Here is a 27,143-nt window from a genome sequence, read left to right on the forward strand (position 1 = left end):
ACAATTCTAGCTGATACTTACATGGAGACTTCACTCCTACATTGTATTCTCTTTTGTAGAAAGATACTCTGAAGCCTAACAAATGAAAAATGAGTACACCAATCCTGCTACAAAACCTACAATTTTTGTAGCCTGCAAAATATGCTAGGGCAGTGGTAATACAAATTTCTAGAAGTAGCCAATCAGGGTCTCATTTGACTTAAGACCCCCTCAAAGAAACAGAATACATGTCCAACATTGCTTAGGATGACCAAGAAACAAAAATTAGGTAGCCCACAGAACTAAAGTAAAACAAAAAAACTATTACTCTCTTTAAAATATAAATAAAGTAACTCCTAACAATATTCTGCTACACTCACAGATATGTGCCTTTTCCAGTTATCATCAGAGAGGCTTCCTTTATCAGCAGATAGAAACAAACAAAAAGATGTACAGCAGACATTATGCAGAGTGAAAGAGAGAGTCTACATAATTTACATGGGAGGTCTCTATAAAATTCCTTCCTTCTGAACTCAGGGAGTCTCCCAGAAGAGGACATAAAGGAAAGATTGTAATAGCCAGAGGGGTTGGAGAACAAAGTTCTCTAAATCAATTAAGCAAGGTGCATATGAGCTCAAAGAAACTGAAGCAGCAAGCATATGGCCTGTATATCATATATATGTATATATATGTATATATATATATATATATACATATATATATATATATATATTAAACTATATGTATATATAGTTTAGTATTTTTATGGCACTCCAGACTATGAGAACTAGTAGGTCTTTGTAGAGGAACTTGAATCTAACAACTTGGCAACCCTTGCATGAGATCACAGCCAAAGACCTAGGTCTGTGTAATTTGCCTGGAATACAGTCATGTCACACACTTTTAATGCCACTCAGTAGACTACAGACAGGATGGCAGTACACACTTTTAAGGTAAAATTTGCCTGTAATATGAAGTACCCATGTGTGAAAGTGATATCTAATTGAGGGGCAGACAATGTGATGAATCAGAGAAAAATTTGACAGAATTAGTCAAAAATAGGGTAATTCCAACTCTCATGAGTATAGCATAGTAAATAGGAGCTATTTAAGAACAGCAGATGGAGAGAGTCAGCAGTTGGGAATCAGTGTAGTGACTGCAATGAAGTGGAGTTGAGTTCCTTCATGAATTCATGCAGTTCAGTGCAGGTCAGCAGAGGCAGTTGAAGCCAGAAAATAAGGAGGAGCCAGAAGATTAGAACACATTGCTGAAGTTAGTTTGAGCCAATGCAGACAATTCAGTGAAAACATGAGAGACGCCATCTTGAATCAATCAGCTTGGAGAGGAGTTTTGAGCCAGAAAGACTGAACTGAACCAACCAGCCAGAATTCAAAAGAGTGAACATATTCAGCAGTAATTCTCAGAGACTTAAAACAACCTAGGTCTAGGTTAGGCAGTATGGAAGCTAGAAGCTTCTAGATCTAGGCCTAGAGATAGTTAGATTGAAGTACTCTGAGCTCTTAGGCCAAATTATGTATTCATAAAACATGGGTATGGCTCTCATCTCATCCTTTCACCTGAGAGGGGATTACTATTACAGGTCTCTGACTCTTGTGCCTGCTAGTGGGACTCTTTTATCCATGTTGGGTTGCCATGAGAAACTTCAGTGTGATAGTTTTTGTTTCATCTTATTATATTTTATTTTGCTATATGTGGTTATGTCTTAAAAGCCTGTTCTTTTCAATGAGCAACAAAAAGGGGATGGATCAAGAGGAAGGAATTTCTGGGAAAACCTAGAAAGAGTAGAGAGAGAAGAAACTATTATCAGAATATATTGTACAAGAAAAACAATCTACTTTCAATACAAGGGAAATGTGAAAAGAATAAATAAAATGGCTTTGGAGACAGCACTTGCATTTCGCAGCATTCTTGGTGAAGCATGTGTTTGTCTCTTTAATACATATTCACAAGCATTGTTTTGTCAATGTGTTCTAATCTATAATGCCAATATTGCAAGAACATTTTTGAGATAAAATAATTGTTACAAAAGTGTAAAAATAATACATCAAACAGTTTTCCTATAAAACTAAGGTCACAGTCTTTAGTGCCCTATAAATTCCCTGAGTTATGTGGCCTGTCTTTAAGCCTCTTCTTTTCTTTCATTTGCCTTTCTAAAATTTATTTTTATTTTTCAAAAATCATTATTTGAGAAATTATATAAATCCTTTGATTATCAGTTTCCTAAACTGCAAAATGGTCTAAGAAATGAAGATAGAAAAAATGTATACAGTTCTGCTCTCAAGGTATTTGTCATATAGGTGGGAAATGTAGGTAGAACAAAAGTATATAGTTTATATATACTGATACTTCCTTCTAGATTTTCCTTTAAAAAACAAATCTGTGCACATATTTTCATTCATCAACTATAAACACATTCATTTAAACAAATTCATTTAAATTGATTATGAACCAGAATAATAATCTCAATCAATCAACAAATTGTGGAATTGGTATTTTTTTAATGTCTTTATCTTTATTTTAAAATACATTATATTAATTTATCAAACCAACTGACTTCTATTTTCACTTTAGCCTAAAATAACTTTCTTTAATCTCAACAAAACCCAAGGTCATTGTCACAAGCAGCTGCTTATGCTAAGGTTATGAAATTTATCTTCTGGCCATATCTTTCTATAGCTCTGTTCCTTGTTAAAAAAAAAAAAAAGAAAAAAAGAAAAAAAACTCATATATCTAGAATAGCAAGCTGAATAAAATAATTAAATTACATTACATTACATTACATTTTCTCTCTATTAATCATTACCAGATATGACATGGAAAGTGTTACTATTCCCTCATTCAGGGATCAACCTGAACTATTATAGCTGACCTATATTTATGCTATCTGAAAACTGAAAACTTCATTTTTAACTAAATCGTCTGCTCAAAAATATAGGAAAGATAAACATATGTTTAATCTCTACCACCAAACCAATTTGTTTGCCACTGCCTTTCACCTTATCTTCTTGGAGTTTAATTCAGCATTATGAATGCACTAGTAGATGCCTTGTGTGTCTGTGATTCAACATAACAACTATGGCAGATATTTGTTAGATAGCCTATCTTTTCAAAATTGAAAGCTAGAGACCCACAATAAACAGCATATTAGCTCCTGAACAAGAACAACAGTGGCACATGCATTATGTGAGCAGAATAATAAAAGAAGCAAATAGAAAGACTTAATTTCAACCATAACTTAGTTGAGTCTATAATATACCCCTTATGAGTCAAAGACAGTCATGCATTTTATCCCTGGACAACAATGTAAAATCCAAAAATTTTAAATTGTGTTAATCATCCTCTGTTAACTTATTAATTTCAAAAGGAATTTTCATCTCTTTAAGAAAACAGTCTAAGGAATTTTCAACAAAAAATAAATAATTGTATTAAGAAAATACATGCATTACTAAAATAGACCATTTTGAATTTAAATAAATGGATAACAAATCCTAGCCACCTACTCATCTGAGGCATTTCCTCATTTGAAGACCTAGCTGCATAACTGCAGCTCACACATAGCATTTCCTATTGACTTCTGCCAGAATATTGTCTTTTGAAGCTATTCCTACACACTTGGGCCTAACTCTAATCCAACAGCTCTTGGGCCTGCCCAAAATAAGAGGCAGGATAAACTCTGAGATAAGAATAACAAATAATGTAATAAATGAACATATCTACATCACACACTTATTATGAAAGACAAAGACATTTTCTCATCTGCTTCCCGAAATGTACCTATCCAATAGAAATAGTATCTAATATAAATTATCTAGATAAATTCCAGGTTGCAAAATTTAAAAACACAATCATTAACATAATAAAAGAAGCCAAAGACTTGGAACATCTCAGTGAACTTAATATAGCACAGTAATGAACTTATGAGTGATGTTCAAGAAACCACAAATATATGGCAGAATGAAGTGACAAAAGCCGTCCATTCTAGATTTGAAAACTAAATTAAACATAGACAGAGAAATATTGAACTGAACCGAAGATGCAAAGAAGATGGAATAAACCAATTAGATGTGTCTATAAACTAGTTAGAAAACTCAGAGAAATTTTCTACCAGTCAAATGAACAAAGTAAAAGAAAGACTATTAAGACTAAAATATAAAGTTACAGAACTGAACCATACAAGAAAACAAAACAAAAAATTAAACAGAAACACACGAAAGGAATGTGGAGAAATTGTAAGACACAATAAAAGACAAAAATCTTCTAATTGTAGGCATAGAAGAATTCCAGGTTAACAGCACAGACCAAATATTTAAGAGGATCAAAAAAGAAAACTTCCACAAAATAAGAAGAGGTACACCATACACATATAAGCAAACATGGCACATGCAGAACACCAAAAACACAGGACAAGAAAAGAATCTCCCCAGAAAGCATTGTTATACTTAAAACACTAAGTCTACAGAACAAAAAGAATCTTAACAGCTATAAGAGCAAAACCACAAGCCAAATAAAAGAAAAATCCATTAGAATAAAAATTGATTTTAAAATGGAAATGGTAAGGCCCTGTCAAAAATATATAGCTATAAAAGACCATGAATACCAAAAAGAACTTTAAACTAAAAGAATAACACCGATATTTTATACTTAAAGATATCTTATAGAACTATGGTGATAAAACAACATTGGACTAGAACTGAATGGAGAGAAACAGAAGACCCAGACATGAGTGTTAATAACAAGAGCTATCTGGTACTTAACAAAGATGATAATATGCATTGGAAAAAGACAGCATCTACAACAACAAGTTCTGGAGAGTGGATGTCCATATGGAGAAAAATGAATTAGGCCTGTATACATCAACTTGAACCAAAGGTAGATTCATGTGAATCAAAGACCTCAATTTGAAACCCAAAATATTAAGACTATTAGAGGAAGAGCAATAGTGATAAAAACTGCATGATATTGGTACAGAGACAGAAAGGTAAGTCAATAAAATAGAATTAAACACCCAGAAATGAACCTACATACCTGTGGTCACTTGATCTTTGACAAAGAAACCAAAACCATCCAGTGGAAAAAAACACAGAATTTTCAACAAAAGTGGTGCTGTTTCAACTGGAGGTCAGCATGTAGAAAAATGCAAATTGACCCATTCTCTCTCCTTGTAAAAAGCTCAAGTCCAAGTGTATCAAGGACCTCCACATAAAACCAGATACTCTGAATCTAATAGAAGAGAAAGTGGAAAAGAAACTTTAACACATTGGCACAGGGGAAATTTCCCTGAACAAAACACCAATGGCTCATGCTCTAAGATTAACAATTGACAAATGGGACCTCATAAAATTGAGAAGCTTGTGTACAGTAAAAGTAACTATCAGTAGGACAAAATAGCAACCCAGAGATGGGGAAAAGATCTTTACCAACCCTACATCCAGCACAGGCCAAATACCCAGAATATAAAAAGGATTCAAGAAGTTAGACTCCAGAGAACATGAGGTACACAGCTCAACAAAGAATTCTTAGCTGGGGAATTTCAAACGGCTGAGAAGCACTTAAAGAAATGTTCAACATCCTTAGTCATCAGGGAAATGCAAATCAAAACAACCCTGAGATTCTGCCTTACACCAGGCAGAATGGCTAAGATCAAAAACTCAGGTAACAGCAAATTCTGGCAAGGATGTAAAGAAAGAGGAACACTCCTCCATTATTGGTGGGATTGCAAACTGGTACAATCACTCTGTAATTCAGTTTGGTGCATTGTGGGAAGCCAACAGAAGGTGGATATCATCCTTGCAGCCATCTTGAGCCATATACTCTGATAAGAGATTTGATTACAATAGCCTACAACAACTGAGCACACTCTGATAACATCTTGGTTTAGATACCCAGGATCTTCCCTGGGGTGTGTGAGACTTAAAACTGTGATTTAGAGCGGAGACTTAAGGGCGTGACTTAGAGACCAGATTTAGAGATAAGACCTAAGGGTGTGGCTTAAGGGAGTAACTTAAGGGCGTGGCTTAGAAGTGAGACATATAAAACGTGAGAGGCAGACAGAAAACTAGAATACAACTTGGAGTGAGTTATTAGGCATTAGGTGGAAAACACTTGGACTAGAGAACTCAGAAGAAAGCAACAGATTATTAGGCATTAGACATTAGGCACTTAGCACTTGGAAGAAGTAACTTGGAACTTGGAGGCACTAGGGACTAGGAACTCAAGACTTGGGACTTGGAGAGAAGAAGAGAGACTGAAGAATAAACAGGATTGAATCACAGTCTGTCTGGTCTCCCTTCATTCTTCGAGTCTGTCCTCACTCTCTCTCTTGCTGAACCCCGACCTGTGGACCAGAGCTGCTTGGGGCAGTGCAGGCTCTAACAGTTTAGCCACCAAGGCTTTTGGCAGTGCAGGTTCAAACATTGACAGAACAGTCCAAGACATTTTGGCCCCCAAACATGGGCCAGCTCGTGCCACAACAGTACACCATCAGAAAACAGGAAATAATTTTATGTAAGGAACCAGCTATAACCATTCCTGGGCATATACCCAAAAGATAATCCAACATATAACAACATATAGCAAGGACAGATACTTCATAGCAGCCTTATTTATAATAACCAGAAACTGGAAGCAACCCATATGTCCCTCAATAGAGAAATGGATACACAAAATGTAGTACATTTACACAATGGAGTACTACTAAGCTATTAAAAACAGTGACTTCATGAATTTCTTAGGCAAATGAATGGAAATAGAAAATATAATCTTGAGTGAGGTAACCCAGTTACAAAAGAACACACATGGTATTGTACTCAGTGATCAGTGGATATTAGCCAAAACAAAATAAATGAATAAATAAATAAATGCAAAAAACTCCAAAAAACAAAAAACAAAACAAAAAATTTCAGATACCCAAGATACAACTCACAGACCATATGAAACCCCCCAAGAAAGGATGATCAATGTGTGCATGTTTTAGTCCTACTCAGAAGGGGGAAGAAAATAATCTTGGGAAGTAAAGAGAGGGGGGACCTGGGAGGAGAGAGGAGGGTGAGGAGTAAAGGATCAGGTGTGGGAGGAGACAGGGCATAAGTACAGAAGGTCAGAAATTTAATGTTGGTGTTTAGCAGTGGGTGATGAGGAACTGGGGATAGCCAGTAGAAAGTCCCAAATGCCAGGGACCCAAGAGTTTTTCAGGACTTAACAGAGATGACATTACCTGAAATACCCAACAAAGGGAAGAGAGAACCTTATAGAGACTATATCCAGTGGATAGGCATGGCTCCCAGTTGAGAGGTCCTATCTCAAAAATATTAAGCAGAATTTCTCCTGTCAAAAAGAAATGCATGGACAAAGAGTGGAACAGAGACAGGCTCAAAAGCCATCCAGAGATTGCCCAACCTAAGGATCCATCCCATCTACAGACACCAAACCAAGACACTATTTCTAATATCAAGAAGTACTTGCTGACAGGTGTCAGAAGCCATAATGGGACAAGCTAATAATTAGCAGGTGATCATCCTGAAATGGCTTGCCTTGGAATATTATATAATCTGCAACAAGTGAGCCCTTATTCAGCAAGGCTTTAAGGGATTTATTTTAGGAAAGATTCCTGCTATTAATATGCTTTTCCTATTATTATTATTAAATATATGTAACAATAACTAAGCAATAGCACACCCCTTTGGAGCAGATCTCTGGAGATCCACGAAGATGTACTGTCTTATAGTGATGCTATATAGACAAATAGATGATTTCTTAAGTCTTAATGATGATCCTATAAGAATTCCTAAAATTATATCAATGATTATTGCTCTTTTATAGTGGGACTGCTATTAGGTCCCTTTCTGGTAGTCAAAAATGCAATGAGAACTCTGCCAGTCTCCCTAGTGTCATCAGTTAATTGCTCTTAGATAGTAACCAGACTTTCTCCTGCTCAGAGCACATTCCAAGAGGTTGTAAAACAATTAACCAAAGGTCACTAATAGAGAACTCACAATTTATTATAGGTGCTAGGACAGAAGATAAAATATTGCCTTGGCTTATCTATACAAGACTTCACTAATTTCTTAGTTATAGTTTTAAACCTTCAGTAAACATGTGGAGCTAGACAGGTGAAGAATATTTAGCCAGATAATTACTCCTAATGGATATGCATGTAAACATTCTCTGTTGTAAACTTCTATTTCAATTTATGATTTGATTTTTGGTGTGAACTTGAGATGAACTTTGAAAGATGCATAAGTACTGAAGACAAAGACAAACAGAGTAGTAGTCATAGTAGTTCGCCATTTGTCCCTTCCTTTTTTTTACCCCTGCCTAGAATTCTTTCCCTTAGAACTTTTCCCTTATTAATTTTTTTTCCTTTTCCCCACTCAGGATCTTTCCACTCTTCCCCTTAGATAGCTTTCATAGGAAACTTTCTAAACTTAGTAATAAACTCTATAATAACATCTCTACCTGTTTTTTTCTTCCTGTGACCCTAATGGAGGCATTAGGGAAAGAACTGATAAAGCTGAAGGAGCTATGTAACCCCATAGGTGTTGAGAACCACACTACCCCACATTTGGGGGACAGGATGTCAGGAACCACTCTATTAATGTTTGAACCGTCACTGTCACAAGCCTTGGGGGGTAAGTTGTTAGAGCCTGCACTGCCCCAAGCTGCTCAGGTCAGTGAGTTGGTGTTCAGCAAGAGAGAGAGTGAGGACGAACTCGAGGAATGGAGACCAGACAGAGTATGATTCAATCCCTTTTATTCTTCAGTCTCTCTTCCTGGTCCAAATCCCAAGTCTTGAGTTCTTAGTTCCTAGTTCCTAGCCCCTAGTTCCTAGCCCCTAGTCCCTAGTGCCTCCAAGTTTCAAGTTCTTTCTCCAAGTGCTGAGTGCCTACCACCTAATAATAATCACAAGTGTCTGCCTCTCGCCTCTCGCCTTTTATATATCTCACTTCTAAGCCATGCCTCTAAGTCACGCCTTTAAGTCATGCCCTTAGGCCTTGTCTCTAAATCTGATCTCTAAGTCAAGCCCTTAAGTCACACACTTTTAAGTCTCACACACCCAAGGGAAAATCCTGGGTATCTAAAGCAAGATGTTATCAGAGTGTGCTCAGCTGTTATAGGCTATTGTAATCAAGTCTCTTGTCAGGATATATGGCTCAAGATGGCTGCAAGGATGCTAGCCACCTTCTGTCGGCTCCCCACACATAGGGAAAAAAATAGTACCAGCCAACCAGACCCGCCAAAGCTCCCTGGGACTAAACCACCAACCAAAGAGTACACATGGATGGGTCCATGGCTCCAGATGCAGATGTAGCAGAGGACTGCCTTAGCTGTAATCAATGAGAGGGGAGCCCCTTGGTCCTGTGGAGAATGCTATGGCAATAAAGTGAGAGTGGGTGGGTCGGTGTGGGAGCACCTTTATAGAAGTGGGAAGGAATAGGGGGGCAGTGGGTAGGAAACTAGGAAGGAGGATAATATTTGAAATTTAAATAAATAAAATAACCAAGAAAAATTAAAAAGTAAAAATAAACCTGAAAGGATGGAATCTTTACAGACTACATTGGCCCAGAAATGGACAACTATTGACCTCATAAAACTAAAAAGCTTCTGTACTGCCAAGGAAACAACCAGTTGCCTGAAGAAGTTACACACTGAATGTGAAAAATATGTTTAAGCTATATCTGAAGAGAATTGTTGCCTAAAATATGCAAAGAATTTTAAAATATCAGAAAATAAAACAAGTTAAAAGTATGTTGTAGATCTAAACATAGAGTTCTCAATATAAAAATTAATAATGACTCAAATAAATAATAAAATTACCTCAAAATATTCAGAATTAAGGAAATGAGAATTTAAAAACCTTGAATTTTCATCTTATGAGACTCAGAATAACTAGAACCAACAAAATAACTACCAACAAATGCCGGTGTGGTTCTGTGAAAATGGAAATCCTCATTCACTTTTGATAGGACTACTAATTGGTTCAATTCCTCTGGATATCTGTATGAAAAGTACTCAGAAAATTAAAAAGAAGTCTACCATATGATGCAGCTATCTTACTCCTTGGCATGTGTCCAAAAGATTCCACAGATTTTCCAAGTAATACTTTGTCAGCAAACTTCACTACTTAATATTCAAAATGGCTGGAATGTAAACAATGTAAATGTCCTTCAACAGATGAATGAAAATATGCACCATGTTTACTATGGAATGGTGCGGAACTTTAAAGAAAAGTGAAATTTGCATGTAAGTAAGTGAAACTAGACAAGATTATATTTAATGATATAACTCAGACCCAGAAAGACATATGTTGCATGTTCTTTCTCATCTGTGACTCCAAATCTTCAGATGTGTTTGTTCAACATGGAATATTCAAATAAACCAGGAAAGTATAAAGAGATTATGGGTGGGTGGGAAAAGAGGTGAGAGAGGAAGAGCAGAATACAGGTGATATGAGATGGGAAAGAGACAGAAGGTGGGGACTCCAACTCGTAATAAAGGAGCAAAAATTCAATACAGCATGAGAAGGTAAAGAACAAGGAACACCAGGGTAATTTGTTAAAGCCTCAGTGAATTGTATTGTACACTTACCTAAACTAACAAAAATTCCAGACCAAAAAATAAGAAAGCTTTCCAGTAATTTGTTAGAGTTGCCCAAGTGCTTCCCAAAGCAATAGACACTAGATGATTTATACCTTGGTTGACTCTCAGAGGTTGAAAGTAAGCCATTAGTGCTGAAGACACCTTACATTAGGGCACAGGATTTAAATGATTCGAGGTGAATTTAACACAAAAGTTTCCATCTTGTGGTCTACCTTTCATGTACCAGAAAGAACTATGTCCACTACTGAGGAAAGAAAGCATTTAATAGTCCTGCCCAGTTGCAACATTTAAGAACCACAACAATTGTCAGCAAACAAAGAAATCTATTAATATTCAGTAAGTAGTATTCACATGTGTGTGGTAACCAATAGCTGCCTAATTGGATTTAAGACTCTCTTAACAGAAGGGAAATTACACTTGGTAGTAGTAATCTTGGCAATTTCCCTGAACTAGTGAAGTCATGGTCATTAGAACATAATCTACCACTACCACTCTTATACACCAGCATAATTCTTATGATATTCTAAATCATAGCCTTATATCCACAGACAAGGGTGGCTACCATGCCTCATCAAACAAGCTCCTTTTTACAGCAAACAAGATCATAACAGAAAACCACAAGTGGATAATACAGAGATCAACTGGTGTAGGGAGCCCAGTGTCAATGGATGTCTCTACATCACAGCTCCTGCATCTATGGATCAGAGAACATGAGTATAGGGGATAGAAAGATTGTAAAAGCCAGAATACTGAAAAGTCTATTGTGAAATATCTGCTAGAAATGGCTGCATAACATAAACAAGGCTGAAATAATGATAAGATTAATGGACAAGCTAACATGGAATGGGGAGTTTTCGTGGAGTCCCACCTTCTGATAAAAGAAAACTCTAGACAACTAATGAGTACTGGGAGAGGGAAAATGAGCATCTCCCAGGAGTGAGCAATTTTTTTGGTTAGTGCAGAACAGTCAGCCTTGAAATTATATACAGATTCAGCAAGTTGTCTCTGTTTCTCTCTGTCTCTCTATCTCTCTAACCTCTCTCTCTTTCTCTACACACACACGCACATATATATAACATAATTATGTAATTATATAATATATAATTACATATAATAATATATAATTATATAATTATATAATATATAATATATAATTATATATTATATAATTAATATATTATATAATAATAACCTATAATATTAATTATATATACATATAATTAGTGTATATATACATTAATGTATATTATACATTATATATACATTATACATGCATTAATGTATTATATATACATTAATTATATATACATATAATTAATACATATAATTATATATACATATAATTAATATTATAGGTTATTAGAGAGTTGTTTAGAAAAAATACTGTATGGGGTAGAAACATACTGCATAGGGGCTAGAGAAATTAAAGATAGGAAAGAAACTGATATTATATTTCAACTAAAATGTATAATTTAAAAAATTAACATATATTAAAAATAGACACAGTAACAATAAAAATTATTCTGAATCTTTCATACTAACATATTTTAATATCCATACCTTCACTTGCCTTCCTCTGTAACATCTGGGTTTTTTTTTCATTTAATTTTAATTTTTTTATTCACTTTACATTCAGCTGACTGCCTACCTCCTGGTCACCCCCTCCCATAATTCTTCCCTCCTCTTCCCTTCCCCTTTCCCTCTGAGTGTGTGTGGCACCTCCTTATTGTCCCCCTCACCCTGGCATTTAAAATCTGCGAGGCTAGGTGTTTGTTTCCTCTCCCACTGAGACCAGACAAGAAGCCTAGTTAGGAGAGCATATCCCACAGACAGGAGACAGCTTTAGGGACAGCCCCCACTCCAGCTGTTTGGGACCTGCCTGAAGAGCAAGCTGCACATTTGCTACACATGTGCAGGGAGGTCATAAGTCCAGCCTGTGTACGTCCTTTGCTTAGTGGTTCAGATTCTAAGAGCCCCAAGGGTCCAGGGTACTTAGCAGACTCCGTTGATTTTCCTGTGGTGTTCCTATCTACTTTGGGGCCTGAATCCTTCCTCCTATTCTTACATAAGATGTGATTCAAATTCTGTTTTATTGGATATTTTCTTTATTTACATTTCAGATGTTATCCCCTTTCTCAGTTTTCACCCTTCCCTAGGAAATCCCTATCCCATCCCGCCTCCCTATGTTTCTATGAGGATGTTCCCCCACCTACCCACCAACTCCGCCCTCCCTGCCCTTGAATTATCCTCCACTGGAGCATGGAGCCTTCACAGGACCAAGGGCCTCTCCTCCCATTAATGTTTGACAAGGCCATCCTCTGCTACATATGAGGCTGTAGCAATGGGTCCCTCCATGTGTACTTCTTGGTTGGTGGTTTAGCCCCTGGGAGCTCTAGGGGGGCTGGTTGGTTGACATTGTTTTCCTTCCTATGGGATTTCAAACCCCTTCAGATCCTTCTGGCCTTTCTTTAACTCCTCCATTGTGGACCCTGTGCTCAGCTTGGCTACAAGCATCCATCTCTGTATTTGTCAGGCTCTGGCAGAGCCTCTCAAGAGACAGCTATATCAGGCTCTTGTCAGCATGTACTTCTTGGCATCCACAATAGTGTCTGCTTTTGGTGAATGTATATGGGACAGATCCTCAGGTGGGGAAGTCTTTGGATGACCTTTCCTGCAGTCTCTGATCCATACTTTGTCTCTGAATTTGCTCCTATGAGTATTTTGTTCTAAGGACTGAAGCATCCAAACTTTTGTCTTCCTTCTTCTTGAACTTCATGTGGTCTGTGAATGGAATCTTTGGTATTCTGAGCTTTTGGGCTAACATCCACTTATCAGTGGGTACATACAATGACACACTTCACAATAGTCACAAACAATATAAAATACCTTGGTAAGACTGGTGATTCTAAACAAGCAAGTGAAAGATCTGTATGACAAGAACTTCAAATCTCTGAAGAAAGAAATCAAATAAAATCTCAGAAGATGGAAAGATCTCCCATGCTCATGGATTGGCAAGATTAATATAGTAAATATGGCCACCTTGCTAAAGGCAATCTACATATTCAATGCAATCCTAATCAAAATTTCAACTCAATTCTTCATAGAAGTAGAAAGGACAATTTGAAGCTGAAATGGTTTGTGGCCCCATGAGGAGAGCAATACCAACCAACCAGAGCTCCCTAGGGTCTAAACCACCAGCCTGGGAGCACATAGGGAGGGACCCATGACTCCAGCTGTATATGTAGGGGAGGGTGGCCTTGTCGGGAATAGGTGGGCGAGGAGATTCTTGGTCCCATAAAGGATGAACACCTAGTGGTGGGGAATTTGAGGGTGGGGAGGTGGGAGTGGGTGGTTAGGTGGGGGCATATCTTCATAGAAGAATGAGGAGAGTGGTTGAGATAGGAGGTTCCTAGGTGGTGGGGGGAAGGAGGGTAATGGGATAAAATCTGAAATGTAAATATAATATCCAATAAAAATAAATTAAAAAAATAATTTGGAATAACAAGAAACCCAGGATAGGGAGAACTATTCTCAACAATAAAAGAACTTCTTAGGGAATCACCATCCCTGACCTCAAATTGTACTACAAAACAGTAGTGATAAAAACTGTATGGTATTGTACAGAGACAGGCAGAAAGATCCTTGGAATAGATTTGAAGACCCAGAAATGAACCCACACACCTATTGTCAATTGATCTTTGACAAAGGAGCTAAAACTGTCCAGTGGAAAAAAGAAAGCATTTTCAACAATTGGTGCTGGTTCAACTGGAGGTCAGCATGTAGAAGAATGCAAATCAATCCATTCTTATCTCCTTGTACAAAGCTCAAGTCCAAGTGGATAAAAGACCTTCACATAAAATAAACTAATAGAAGAGAAGGTTGGGAAGAACCTTCCCTGGGCACAGGGAAAAAGGTTCCTGAACAGAACACCAATGGCTTATGCTCTAAGATCAAGAATCAACACATGGGACCTCATCAAATTGTAAAGCTTCTGTAAGGCAAAGGACACTGTCAACAAGACAAAACGGCAACCATCAGATTGGGAAAAGATCATTACCAATCCTAGATCAGATAGAGGGCTAATATCGAATATATACAAAGAACTCAAGAAATTAGACGCCAAACAACAAAATAACCCCATTGAAAATGGGGTACAGAGCTAAACAAAGAATTCTCAACTGAGGAAACACAAATGGCTGAGAAGCACCTTAAGAAATGCTCAACATCTTTAGTCATCAGGGAAATGCAAATCAAAACAACACTGACACCAGTCAGAAATGGCTAAGATCAAAAACTTGGGTGACAGCAAATTCTGGCAAGAATGTGGAGAAAGAGAAATACTCTTTCAATGTTGGGATTGCAAGCTGTTGCTGTCACTCTGGAAATCAGTCTGGCAGTTCCTCAGAAAATTGGACATAGTATTATCTGAGGACCCAGCTGTACCACTCCTGGGCATATACCCAGAAGATGCTCCAACATATAACAAGGACATATGCTCCACTATGTTCATAGCAGCCTTATTTATAATAGCCAGAAGCTGGAAAGAACCCAGATTTCCTTCAACAGAGGAATGGATACAGAAAATGTGGTACATTTATACAATGAAGTACTACTCAGCTATAAAAAAAATCAATGACTTCAGGAAATTATTAGGCAAATAGATGGAACTAGAAAACATCATGCTGACTGAGGTAGCATCTGTTTTTCAAGATGGAGTGTCTGGTGGGAAAATGAAGATACCCTGTGTGTTTAGATGTTGTGAGAAGAAAGAACTTGGGAACTGTGGGTCCAAGTCTCTCTGTATTCTTCCTTGGGGTCAGTCATTTTACATCTCTCTAAGTCTAGTACTGTAGTGAAACAGTAAGGGTAAGGGAGTGTGTCTAGTTCATTAATGAACAGCTGATGATGTGAGGGGTCCAGCTGACTCTAAGAGAAGGGCATCGAATTCTGTCCTTTTTTTTCCTGTCTCTGGGGGTCATAAAGAAGCTGAATTATCCCAGTTATTTCCATCTGTGAAACAATTCTACCTCCTAAAATGTTCTCTGACATGAGTGAACAGCGTCTGAAACATAATGTTTTCCATGTTCTATAATATATAATAACTTAGAAATGTGCTATGAATAAAGTCGATCAGTCAGTTAAGTGGATTCTTGTCTTGATTTGACTAACTTCTTCCAGCTATGTAAAACTATCCAACTCATTGTGATATGTCCTGACATTAACATTAAAACCATTTTGGAGATGAATGCTAAACTTTGACACTCTCTGTATTAACCCAGTAACTTTTAATATCAGAAAATTAACCTTAGAAGGGGGTACATTTAAGAAGTTGTGTAAATTATAATCTGTTTTATCTCTGCCTTGTTGCATTATTATTGACCAGATAATATCTACAGCATGGTTGTATTAGTATCTATAAGACTTTCCTTTGTTATACCATCTAAAATTAGTTATCCAAAAGAACCACCTTGCCAATATAAGATATATGCCCAGGGTTTTGACTAAAGGCTTAGAAACTTTGTATGTCTCCTATGTCCTTCATTCCTTTTTCCTGTGACTCAGACCAAATCTTACCCATATATTCTTAGAGTAATTTTTTTCTGAATTTGAAACTGTAGTAGAAAATACATATGCCTACATCATAAGGTGAAATCCAGAATCATTTTTAAAATACTAACATGAAAATTAAAACATTTCAAGGTGCTTTTAAATAAGTAATTGCATGCCATTTTAGCAGTTGGCCTTTTGAGGTTGCTGGCTCTGAAAATCTGTCAAGTAAGGTCAGGATTCTCCTCAGCCTTTCCTTTCTTCATGGGAGTGAGAACTTTAATATATAGGTGATAAAAAGATGAGCACAAATCTTTGATAAACTGAACATGTGCAGAAGCTGTTGCAAAGCATGCCATATTTCATCCTAGAACTTTCACTAAAATGACAAAGTTAGTTTAAATATGCCAAAGGCTGTGCATTTCTTCTGGGTGAGAAATTTAGCTGTGTTTTAAAATGATGTAATGCCTGAACTTACAATGACTTATATCTCCTTTCAAAAGCACATCCTTTAAACTCTGAGGTTTATGTGGCCTTCCTTTTCCAATCTTTTGATCGTATTGCTGTCCACAAATTCTCCTATTTATCTCTTTCTGCTGTAGGAACAGCAGGTGTCCAAGGCTGACTGTGCAGGAATTGGAGTCCCACACCCCACAATGTGACAAGTTTGAATGACACAATAATAGAATGACCCTAGGGACTCAGGACTCTAGGCAGAAATATTTATTGCTTAGCAACAGATGTCAATAGTCTCATCAAATGCAGATGGTGGGTAGGACTGTTGAAAATCAAAATTGCTTTGCTATAATTCCCTTAAATTGGTTTCAACAAAAATATTAATTAACTGGCCTATTTATTTGTTTGATTGATGGATATAGCATCTCTGTGGCCAAGCAGTAAAGTGGCAATTACAGCTGGCTGGTCACACTGAAGAACCATAGAGAAATGGGAGCTATGACAAAGACTCCCACAACTTCTAAGGACACTTGTCAGCCTTTTTTGGTTGACATTCAAGTGCATTTTCTCATGGTTTTGCTACACAAAATTCTTAGAACGAAACAACCATTGTCTTTTTTTAAAGCTCACTAAAAATACTTGTATCTCACTTTAAAAGTAGTATTAAGTATATTATACAACCAGTTGTGAAAACAAGTAAATACTTCTCCTAGAGGGGTGTTTAAAAGAAGAGACTGTAGGTCTAGAATCTCTCATAGGCAAGAGTCTACACTCTCCATTTCAAACCTGTTGCAGGAAACCACGAGCAGAACATAAAACATTTCATTAAATCACAATATAGTGGGCTAGACAGATGACTCAGTGGTAAGTGGATGTTCTTTCAGAGGAGTGTAATGTGATTCCCAGAATCCACTGGTGATGCACAACCATCTGTATTTCATTCATACAGTCTCTTCTGACCTCTGCAGGTACTAGGCATGCAGGTGGTGCATAGACAAAGTTACATACAAGCAAAACAATCATACACACTAAGTAAAACAAGACTATATTTTTTTTATTTTAAATGGTAACTTATATACATCGAATTTACTCCTGTAATAAGTTTGTTCCTTGGTGTATAACTTTATAAGCCTCTCTTTCTTCAGCTTTCTATAAAAGTGAAAGGAATTTAATATTTAAATGTTCTGAAAGTAATACTGCACCATTGAAATACTTAGATTTGATAGAAGAGCAATATCCATTTTTACTCATGAATGAATGTGATCATGTGTTCCTAGATCGCAGCACACCAACATCATGTAAACAAAATACATGGTTTAGAGTCATTCTTCAAAAATGAACAAGTCAGAACAGTAGAAAATGTATTTAGAAAAAGTACTTGAAAATAAAACAAGACTTTCATTCATTTCTTGGCTTTTTTCTATCTTTTGGTGACGTTTACTAGACAGATTTTCAATGTTTTCTTGTTCCAATTTGTTTGATATCCTTGCCTTCATAGGCATGTCTTTATCTCACTCAAGCAAGCTAATTGGTTTGCATCCAAGATGTTCTAAACTCTCCTTATTATCCTTTTTTGCTTCAATATGATTGTTACTTAAATCTCTTCTCCCCTTTGATTGTTTTAGTTGATTAATTTAGTTCCCTCCCTTCTTCTTTTCTTCCCTCTATCCTCTATTCATCCTTGTATACCTTCCTCTCTTTTCTCTCACTCTTTCCCTATCATCTATCTCTCTATCTCTATCTATCTATCTATCTATCTATCTATCTATCTATCTATCATCTACCTATCATCTATCTATTTATTGTTTATTTTCTTTGCCTTTTTAGAACAAAAGGTCTGAAGTCTGGAAGTTTGTCTCTCCTCTAGGTTTCTTTGTCTCTTTGTTCAGGCGTTCGTATAGATTATATAACCTTACAAAGGGTGCTTGTGACTCTTAAATGTCTGTAATTTCCTAAGATTTGTGAGTTGTTTACTTCCTAGACCTTCTAAAATCCATTTGATTCCTGAGTCTTAAGCAGCCGCTCTCCAAAATAGCATACTTCAATTCAGAGAAAATTATTACAAAGCACTGGTCCAGAGTTTATAAGTCTGCTATAGCCTTTACTTTTTGGTTACAAAGATCTTTAACGTTGGCTATAGATGAAGGTTTGTGTCTTTTCTGTTTGTACAGGACTTTTGTTGTTGCTGTTAGTGGTGATTCTTTTTCTTAGCATATAGCAACATTTAGCTTGTCATTAACTAAATATATGAATGTGGTTTTCTAGATCTCTGAGTAAATAAAAGCATTCCAATTTTTTTTATATAATTTTATTTCCAAAATTCTTTTCATAGGTTTTTTGGTTAGCCCATTGTTTATTCTTGCATTGTAACTGTAGTCTCAGGCAGTCAAAATATTTAACAATCATCTCTAATTGTTTCGGAGAGTTGCTTGCAGACAAAAAAAACTATTTTATGTTATCTCCACTTGGAAAGAAGCTCAGAGGCAAATAATGATAACCCTCACCCAGGGAGGTAGAGTCTTAAGAGAATCCCCAGCAGCAACTGCACTTCTAATGGGTGGAGCTTCCATTTGCGTTGTGAGTGTGGACTGTTTCAAGAAGGCCATTCCAGTGGACAGGAAAGCATGGTGATGAGAAACATTAAAGAGCCACCAGTCTATTCTCACTAACACTCAGATTAGATTCTGGTAAACTAACACTGAGTTTAGATTCTGATAAACCTTTGGATGATCTACAGAGTTTTGTAAAAGATATGAAAACATTTTATAAACAGTGAAAATATTGTTGCAGAGGAAAACATATTTGGAGGCCTTCACCATATTTACTGGCATCATCTTCTATTTTGGTTTATATTTCTTTCACTTGTGTTTTAGTCCACAAATTCAAATGACATAAATGGCCTCACTCTGTTGTAGGATCCACTCTGCAGTGGATCACAGAACAGTAGTTTCTATTGTGGGAATTAATACTATTGATGTCCTATTATACATCAAGTGAATCTGCAAATCTTAGTATGTAAAGGACTTAAAGAAAACAGTAGTTTAAAAGTTATTCTATGTGCTTTGTTATATGTGTAAAACTCAGAGGCTAAGTCATCTCTTCCTCACCAGAGAGTGGACTGTAATAAAGAATTGAATCCAAAGATTCAATTTTATGTTCAAGGACATTTCCATGTGTATACCAAAGTAATATGAAATTAAAGTGTCAATAAATGACCTGGTTTCTCTATGTGAAATGACTTAATATGAGTCATACAAAGAAAAAAGGACATTTTTTTTTTTATTTAGATGTTGGTTTAATCAGTTACTCTCAGAAACAGATGTACAAAACTTCTGGACTGACTTTTAAAGAAATGATCCCTCAGAAGTACAAAGCACACAGTGAGACACCTTCCTCTTTGTTCCTGCTTCCTCTTTCTGTGGACAAAACTGTTTCCTTTAGGCTCTATGAGTATTTGCAAATAGCACCAAAAGAATAATGCAACTTCGTATATGTGTCTGATACGTAGTGTCAATATTCACTGATTGTTAACATAACAACCTTGTAAGGTAAAATCAAACCTTTCAAGGAATGAAATGAAAACTCTGATAAGATAGGTCATTTATGTGTATGTAAATGGGAAATCATGTGTACGTACATGTGGAGGCCAGGAGACTACTTCAGGTATCATCCTCAGATCCTTTCAATCACCCACCTCCTTTGAGACAAGATCTCACCTTAGCCTGGAATTCATCAATTATACTAGACTGGCTGCCTTGACAACCTCAGGAATACTGCTTTGTCTACCGCTCCATCATGTCTGTTCACAATCATGATTCATATTTTTACAGAGGTTTTATTAATCAAGTCCTTGTTGCTTACAAGGCAAGTACATATCCAACTGAGCTAACATCCCAGACATGATATGATAAACTCTTAAACGTAAAACATTATCTACATTCACTATTTACCTTACTTGTTCTGGCAGTCTCACCCTCACAGCAGTTCTGTGAGATAAACAAAGGTGTAAGTAGTGATAGTGATACAAGTATTTCATAGATGAGAAAACAGAGGCAGGAAGGGTCCAATAACTAGACCAAGGCCAAGTGATAGGACAGAGTCTTGAAATTCAGGGAGCATAGCGACAAGAGTCAGTTTTTCCAAAGTTTCCAATAACATCAAACCATATAGATGATCAAGCTTTGCTTAAAGCCACAGTGCGCTGCATGTAAAATGCCAGGCTGTGAAACATCGAATCTTGCAACCAAGTAAGGTGATTTTCATGCTGGTATTCTTTTTCAGCCTATATATTGTTGAGAAAATGATATATAAAGATGTAAACATTTCCATAAAACGTCTCATTACTCTGAGAGTTTTCTCAAGGAAAATGCATGAGGGAGGAAGCAAAGTGTAAAGAATCCAGAGGACCATCTCCAGATCAACAGGAAGCCTTGCTATAGGAGGAAGGCTGGACCATGTAACAGGGCCACATGCTAAACACTTCAGCTATTCTCACCTACTCTGGCTTCAGTAGCTCTCTTATAGCCATGGTTCTTTCACCATTGAGCTGACTTCTGACAAGCACTGGTGCTTTCTCTTGACACAAAAGCCTGAGACCAAATGTGTAATGATGTGGTTTTTTAAACCAGTAGTTGTCAACATGTGGGTTGCAACTCCCTGACAGGGTTGCTCATATCAGATATCCTGTATATCAGATATTTAAATTATGATTCATAAATGTAGCAAACATACAATTCTAAACTAATATTTAGATTCTAAATAAAGCACAGAATTCTCCAGAGAAAAGACTGCACAAAGCAGCTCTGTCCACCAGTCTGTGGCTACTTGGTTTCTCCTGGAGCCCCTTTGCTTGTGATGATTTTCTTTTTTTTTTTTTTCTTTTTTGTTATTTGATTATTAATATTTATTTTATTTATTTATTCACATCACAAACGTTCTCCCCTAATTGTCCCCCCTCCCATAGCTCTTCCTGCATCCCATCTCCCCTTCACCTCTGAGAGGGTGCACCCCCCCATATCCTCCATTCCTAGGGTATCAAGTTTCTACAGAATTAGGCACATCCCCTCCCACTGAGGCCAGATAAGGCAGCCCTCTGCTACATATGTGCTGGGAAATGTGGACAAGCCAGTATATGTTCTGTGCTTAGTGGTTAAGTCTCTGTGAGCTCCCAGCTATCCAGGTTACTTGACATTGTTGGTCTTCCTATGAGGCTGGCATTTCCTTCAGTTCCTTCAATCCTCTCCTTAACTCTTCCATAGGGTTCCATGACCTCAATCCAATGATTAGTTGCAGGTAACTATCAGCTGCTAGTAGACCTACTCAGAAGACAGCCAAGCTAGGCTCATGTCTGCAAGCACAACATTATTAGTAATAATGTCAGGGATTGGTACCTGCCCATGAGATGTATCCCAAGGTGGGCCAGTCAGTTTAGCCATTTGTTCAGTCTGCTCCTTTTTTGTCCCTGCATTTCTTTTAGGCAAGAGCAAGTTGAGGTTGAAAGTATTGTGGGTGGGTTGATGGTTCCATTCCTTTACCAGGGGTTCTGTCTGACTACTGAAGGTGATCTCTTCAAATTTCATACCCTCACTATTGCAGAGATGAATACAAGAGATGAAAAAGAGAAGAATCTCAGGTATAGAAGATACCATAGAAGATATTGTGGTTCTCTTATATGAATAATTTATTTCCTTTTAAATGGCTTGGCTTTAAAAATAGAATGATCTATATTTCTCACATTTCAATAAAGCCCACCTTCAGAAGCCTTTTGTCAGTAGCCCTACAAAACTCTAAGTCTAGTTCTCATCCAATCCTTAGGTTCCAAATTAACTAGGCATTAAACGACATTTCTACCTAGACTTTTATAAGTGCTTTTAACCATTCCACATGTCTTTGCAGTCATATTCTGACTTCCTGACACCATTGCTTATGATTTCCTTGAATGCTACACATTTCTAACACTTATTTACTCAGGGAAGTATTATTAATCATTTCAGTTGTGGCAGAATCATTTTAGTTGGGGACACTGCTGACTTGCAGCCTCTACCATAATTACCACCTGTTATCAGGAACATTTTTCTGTTTCAGAAGGCAAGGATTTCTCTGAAAGAATGGGCTGAGTTACAGTTAGTTCAAATCCACAGTATAAAGAATATGAAGAACCTAGTAAATGTTTTAGAATTAATGAATAAATAAGTGACATTAGTTCAATTCCCAACACTCTTACAGTCTCCACCACCAAAGGGAACATACATAGTATACAAACATAAACATATTGCTCATACACATAAAAGACAACTATTTTGAAAAACCTAAAAAAATACTTATGAAAAGAGAATATCATACGCAGGCCCTGCATTTGTATAAAAGAAATGAGGTCTCAGATTTAAGAAGAGACATGGACATTAGGACACCCTAATCCGTCAGGGATGGTAATTTCCCCCAGAAGTTCTTTTATTATTGAGAATAGTTTTCGCTATCCTGAGCTTTTTATTATTTCAAATGAATTTGAGAATTTCTTTTTCTAACTCTGTGAAGAATTGAGTTGGGATTTTAATGGGGATTGCATTGAATCTGTAGATTGCTTTAAGCAAGATAGTCATTATTACTATATAAATCCTGCCAATCCATGAGCATGGGAGATCTTTCCATCTTCTGAGATCTTCAATTTCTTTCTCCAGAGACTTGAAGTTTTTGTCATACAGATCTTTCACTTGCTTGGTAGAGTCACCAGTCACACCAAGGTATTTTATATATTTGTGGCTATTGTGAAGGGTGTTATTTGCCTAATTTCTTTCTCAGCCTGTTTATCTCTCTAGTAGAGGAAGGCTACTGATTTGTTTGTGTTGATTTTATATTCAGCCACTTTGCTGAAGTTGTTTATCAGGTTTAGCAGTTCTCTAGTGGAAGTTTTTGGGTCACTTAAGTATACTATCATATCAACTGCAAGTAGTGATATTCTGATTTCTTCCTTTCCTAATTGTATCCATTTGACTTCTTTTTGTTGTCTAATTGCTCTGGCTAGGACTTCCAGTACTATATTGAATAGGTAGGGAAAGAATAGGCAGCCTTGTCTAGTTTCTGATCTTAGTGGGATTGCTTCAAGGTTCTCTCCATTTAGTTTGATGTTGGCTACTGGCTTGCTGCATATTGCTTTTACTATGTTTACGTATGGGCCTTGAATTTCTGATCTTTCCAAGACTTTTACCATGAAGGGATGTTGAATTTTGTCAAATGTTTTCTCAGCATCTAGTGAGATGATCATGTGGTTTTTTTTTCTTTGAGTTTGTTTATACAGTGGATTACATTGATGGATTTCCAAATATTGAACTATTCCTGCATTCCTGAGATAAAGCCTATTTGATCATGATGGATGATTGCTTTGATGTATTCTTGGATTCAGTTTGCGAGAATTTTATTAAGTATTTTTGCATTGATATTCATAAGGGAGATTGGTCTGAAGTTCTTTTGTTTTTTTGTTTTTGTTTTTGTTTTTTTGTTTGTTTGTTTTATTTTTTAGAAAATGTTAGCATTTAATCAACCCCAGGAGTGGCTTTTAAGCCACCAGCACACAGGCACCTCCAACACCCTTAATCTGCTGAAGAATTTGGCCTTCATGATGACAGGTTGCTTAGGGAGCTTTTCCTTGCCCAGAACTTTGTAGTAGCCTGATAGAACAACATCAATGATGGGAGCAACTCCAGTCTTGTTTTTGGCTGCATTGACCCGTGTCTGCTCGCTGACCAATGTCCATAATTTATCCAGGTTGACAGTTGGGCAGAAGCTCTGGTTTCTCTTCAAGTGGTAATGCCTTATACCAACTTTCCCAAAATAACCTGGATGATATTTGTCAAAGTTGATCCTGTGGTGGTGCATTCCTCCAGCCTTCCTGAGGCCTCCTGGGTTCTTGTGGTGCTTACTAATGCAGCAATGGTCGTGGCTCATGTGACCCCGGAGTTTCCGGGTCTTCCTCAGTCGGGATGGCATGGCAGTGGCAGAAAGGAAAGAGCTGAAGTTCCCTTTCTATGTTGCATTTTTATGTGGTTTAGGTATGAGCGTAATTATGGCTTAATAGAACGAATTGGGCAGTGTTCCTTCTATTTCTATCTTGTGGAATAGTTTGAAGAGAATTGGTGTTAGGTCATCCTTGTAGGTTTGATACAATTCTGCACCAAAACCATCTGGTCCTTAGCTTTTTTTTTTTTTTTTTTGTGAGAAGATTTCTTTATTGTTTCTACTTTCATTTTTAGATCCTGGATGGTTTTGTCTAATTGCTTCACCTGTTTGATTGTGTTTTCTTGCAATTTTTAAGGGACTTTTGTATTTCCTCTTTAAGGGCTTCTGTCTGTTTGCCTATGTTCTCCTGTATTTCTTTAAGGGAGTTGTTTATGTCCTTCTTAAAGTCCTCTATCATCATCATGAAAAGTGATTTTAAATCTAACTCCTGCTTTTCCACTGTGGTAGGGTGTCTAGGACTTGCTATGGTGGGTGTACTAGGTTCTGAATACGCCTGGTTTTCTGTTGCTTATGTTCTTGCTCTTGCCTTTTGCCATCTGGTTATCTCCAGATCTCCCTACACTCACTCTCTCTGACTGGAGCCTGTCTTTCCAGTTATCTTGCTTGTATAAGAACTCCTCAGAGGCCAGTTGTCTCAGTGATCCTGTGATCCTGAGCTCCTGGGTCAAAGAGCTACTGTGACTCAGGCTGCCTCTGAGATCTTGAAATCCTGCTGCTCTGATTGCAGTGGTTCTTCTGCTGTTCTGAGTTCAGTGGTTCCACCACTGGTCCAAAATGTTTCAGGATATGGTGTTTTCACAGGAGCAGACCAGCTAGGTGTCTGCCAGAACCAAAAGGACCAAGCCAGGGGAAGAAACGGAGTGGTATTTCTGAGGGGTGGGATTTGGCTTGGTTGCAACTCTGGGGTTTAGGGTTGTGGGGGAGGGTTTTTACCTGCTGCTCTAGGAAGGTTCAGAATATGATGTCTTCACAGGAGCAGACCAGCTAGGTGTCTGCCCCAGTGAAAAGCACATATTCTTGTAATATTTTTTTGTCTTTATGCTTATTGCATATGTGCTTCAACCTATAATTAGCTTTCATATCTTTATGTACAAGCTATTGTAATAGAAATATTGTTATAACCTCAATAAATAAATAAATAAAATGTAATCCTTCAACTGCACTGATTTTTGTTTTTGGAATCTCAACAGTATTTATTGCTAATAATCATAGTAAGTGCTTTCTTTCTCATTTCCAAAAACCAATAATTATATGAGTGTTGTTTCTTTATTTTCAAAGCCCCAGAAACATAATTGAAATAAATTAATAACTCAAATATAATTTTGATGAACCATTCCTCAAAGCCCAAAGGTTCATTGGAAGTAAGGGTGAGTTATGTGTCAAATTAAGATGATTATTCTCAATTTTCTTTTTCCTTCTGAGTATAAACACAAGTCTTTCCTTTTTTTGTCATGAAGATGTAGATCTTACCTTTATAAATGGAATACAACAATGGCACACATAAATTGCACATAAACAAAAAACTGTGCAGTCCCTGTCCTTTTCTAGGAGTTCTTACTAGTTATCTCATTCTGCATTCATATTTCTAGTAATAGTTGAGCTTATGAACACTTATATACAGAGCCTTATAATTTTATAGATTTCATTAGAATTTAGGACTAAAATTATAAGCATTCTACAACTTTAATGTGTCTATATGTGTCATTCTTAGTATGACCATATAAATTTATTTTGTTTGTATGTTACTACTTAATATTTAAGAACTGTAAAACCTTTATAAATTAGAAAATTTCTAAAAAGTTAATTTTCCTTTCTGTTGTTCTTCCTTTATATTACTTAGATATCAGAGAAACCAGACACTGCTTCTTTAATAATTGACATCATCTCATTGATTGCTTGTTGGGGGCCGACTTTTAGCAGAAAGCGGCTATCAGCTTTCAGCCATCTTGAGCCGTATACCCTGACAAGAGACTTGATTACAACAGCCTACAACAGCTGAGCACACTCTGATAACATCTTGCTTTAGATACCCAGGACTTTCCTTGGGTGTGTGAGATTAAAGGTGTGTGAGATTAAAGGTGTGTGACTTAAGAGTGTGACTTAAAGTTCAGATTTAGAGACAAGACCTAAGGGCATGATTAAAGGTGTGACTTAGAGGCGTGGCTTAGAAGTGAGACATATAAAGGCGAGAGGCAGACAGAAGAGACATCAGAGAATCAGACACTTTATAGAGTACAACTTAGAGAAAAATTTGGAGTAACAGAAATAGAGTACAACTAGGAACTAGGAAGAGTACAACTAGGAACTAGGAACTAGGAACTCAAGACTTGGGACTTGGACTAGAAAGAGAGACTGAAGAATAAACGGGATTGAAACACACTCTGTCTGGTCTCCATTCTTCGAGTCCGTCCTCACTCTCTTTCTTGCTGAACCCCGACCAGTGGACTGGAGCGGCAACTTGGGCCGGGATACATTGGTTGCCAAGCATGGAGTGGAGAGGGCCTCAACATTTTAGGCTGCCCAAAGTGGGG

General features: G+C 37.0%; 1 pseudogene; it reads right to left on the reverse strand.

Annotated features, from left to right (window-relative positions):
- Positions 1 to 24,151: 24,151 nt before the first annotated feature.
- Positions 24,152 to 24,790, reverse strand: LOC117693721 (large ribosomal subunit protein uL15 pseudogene; annotated as a pseudogene).
- Between the last annotated feature and the right edge of the window lie 2,353 nt (positions 24,791 to 27,143).

The sequence above is a fragment of the Arvicanthis niloticus genome, chromosome 21, assembly GCF_011762505.2.
Source record: "Arvicanthis niloticus isolate mArvNil1 chromosome 21, mArvNil1.pat.X, whole genome shotgun sequence".
NCBI lineage: Eukaryota > Metazoa > Chordata > Mammalia > Rodentia > Muridae > Arvicanthis > Arvicanthis niloticus.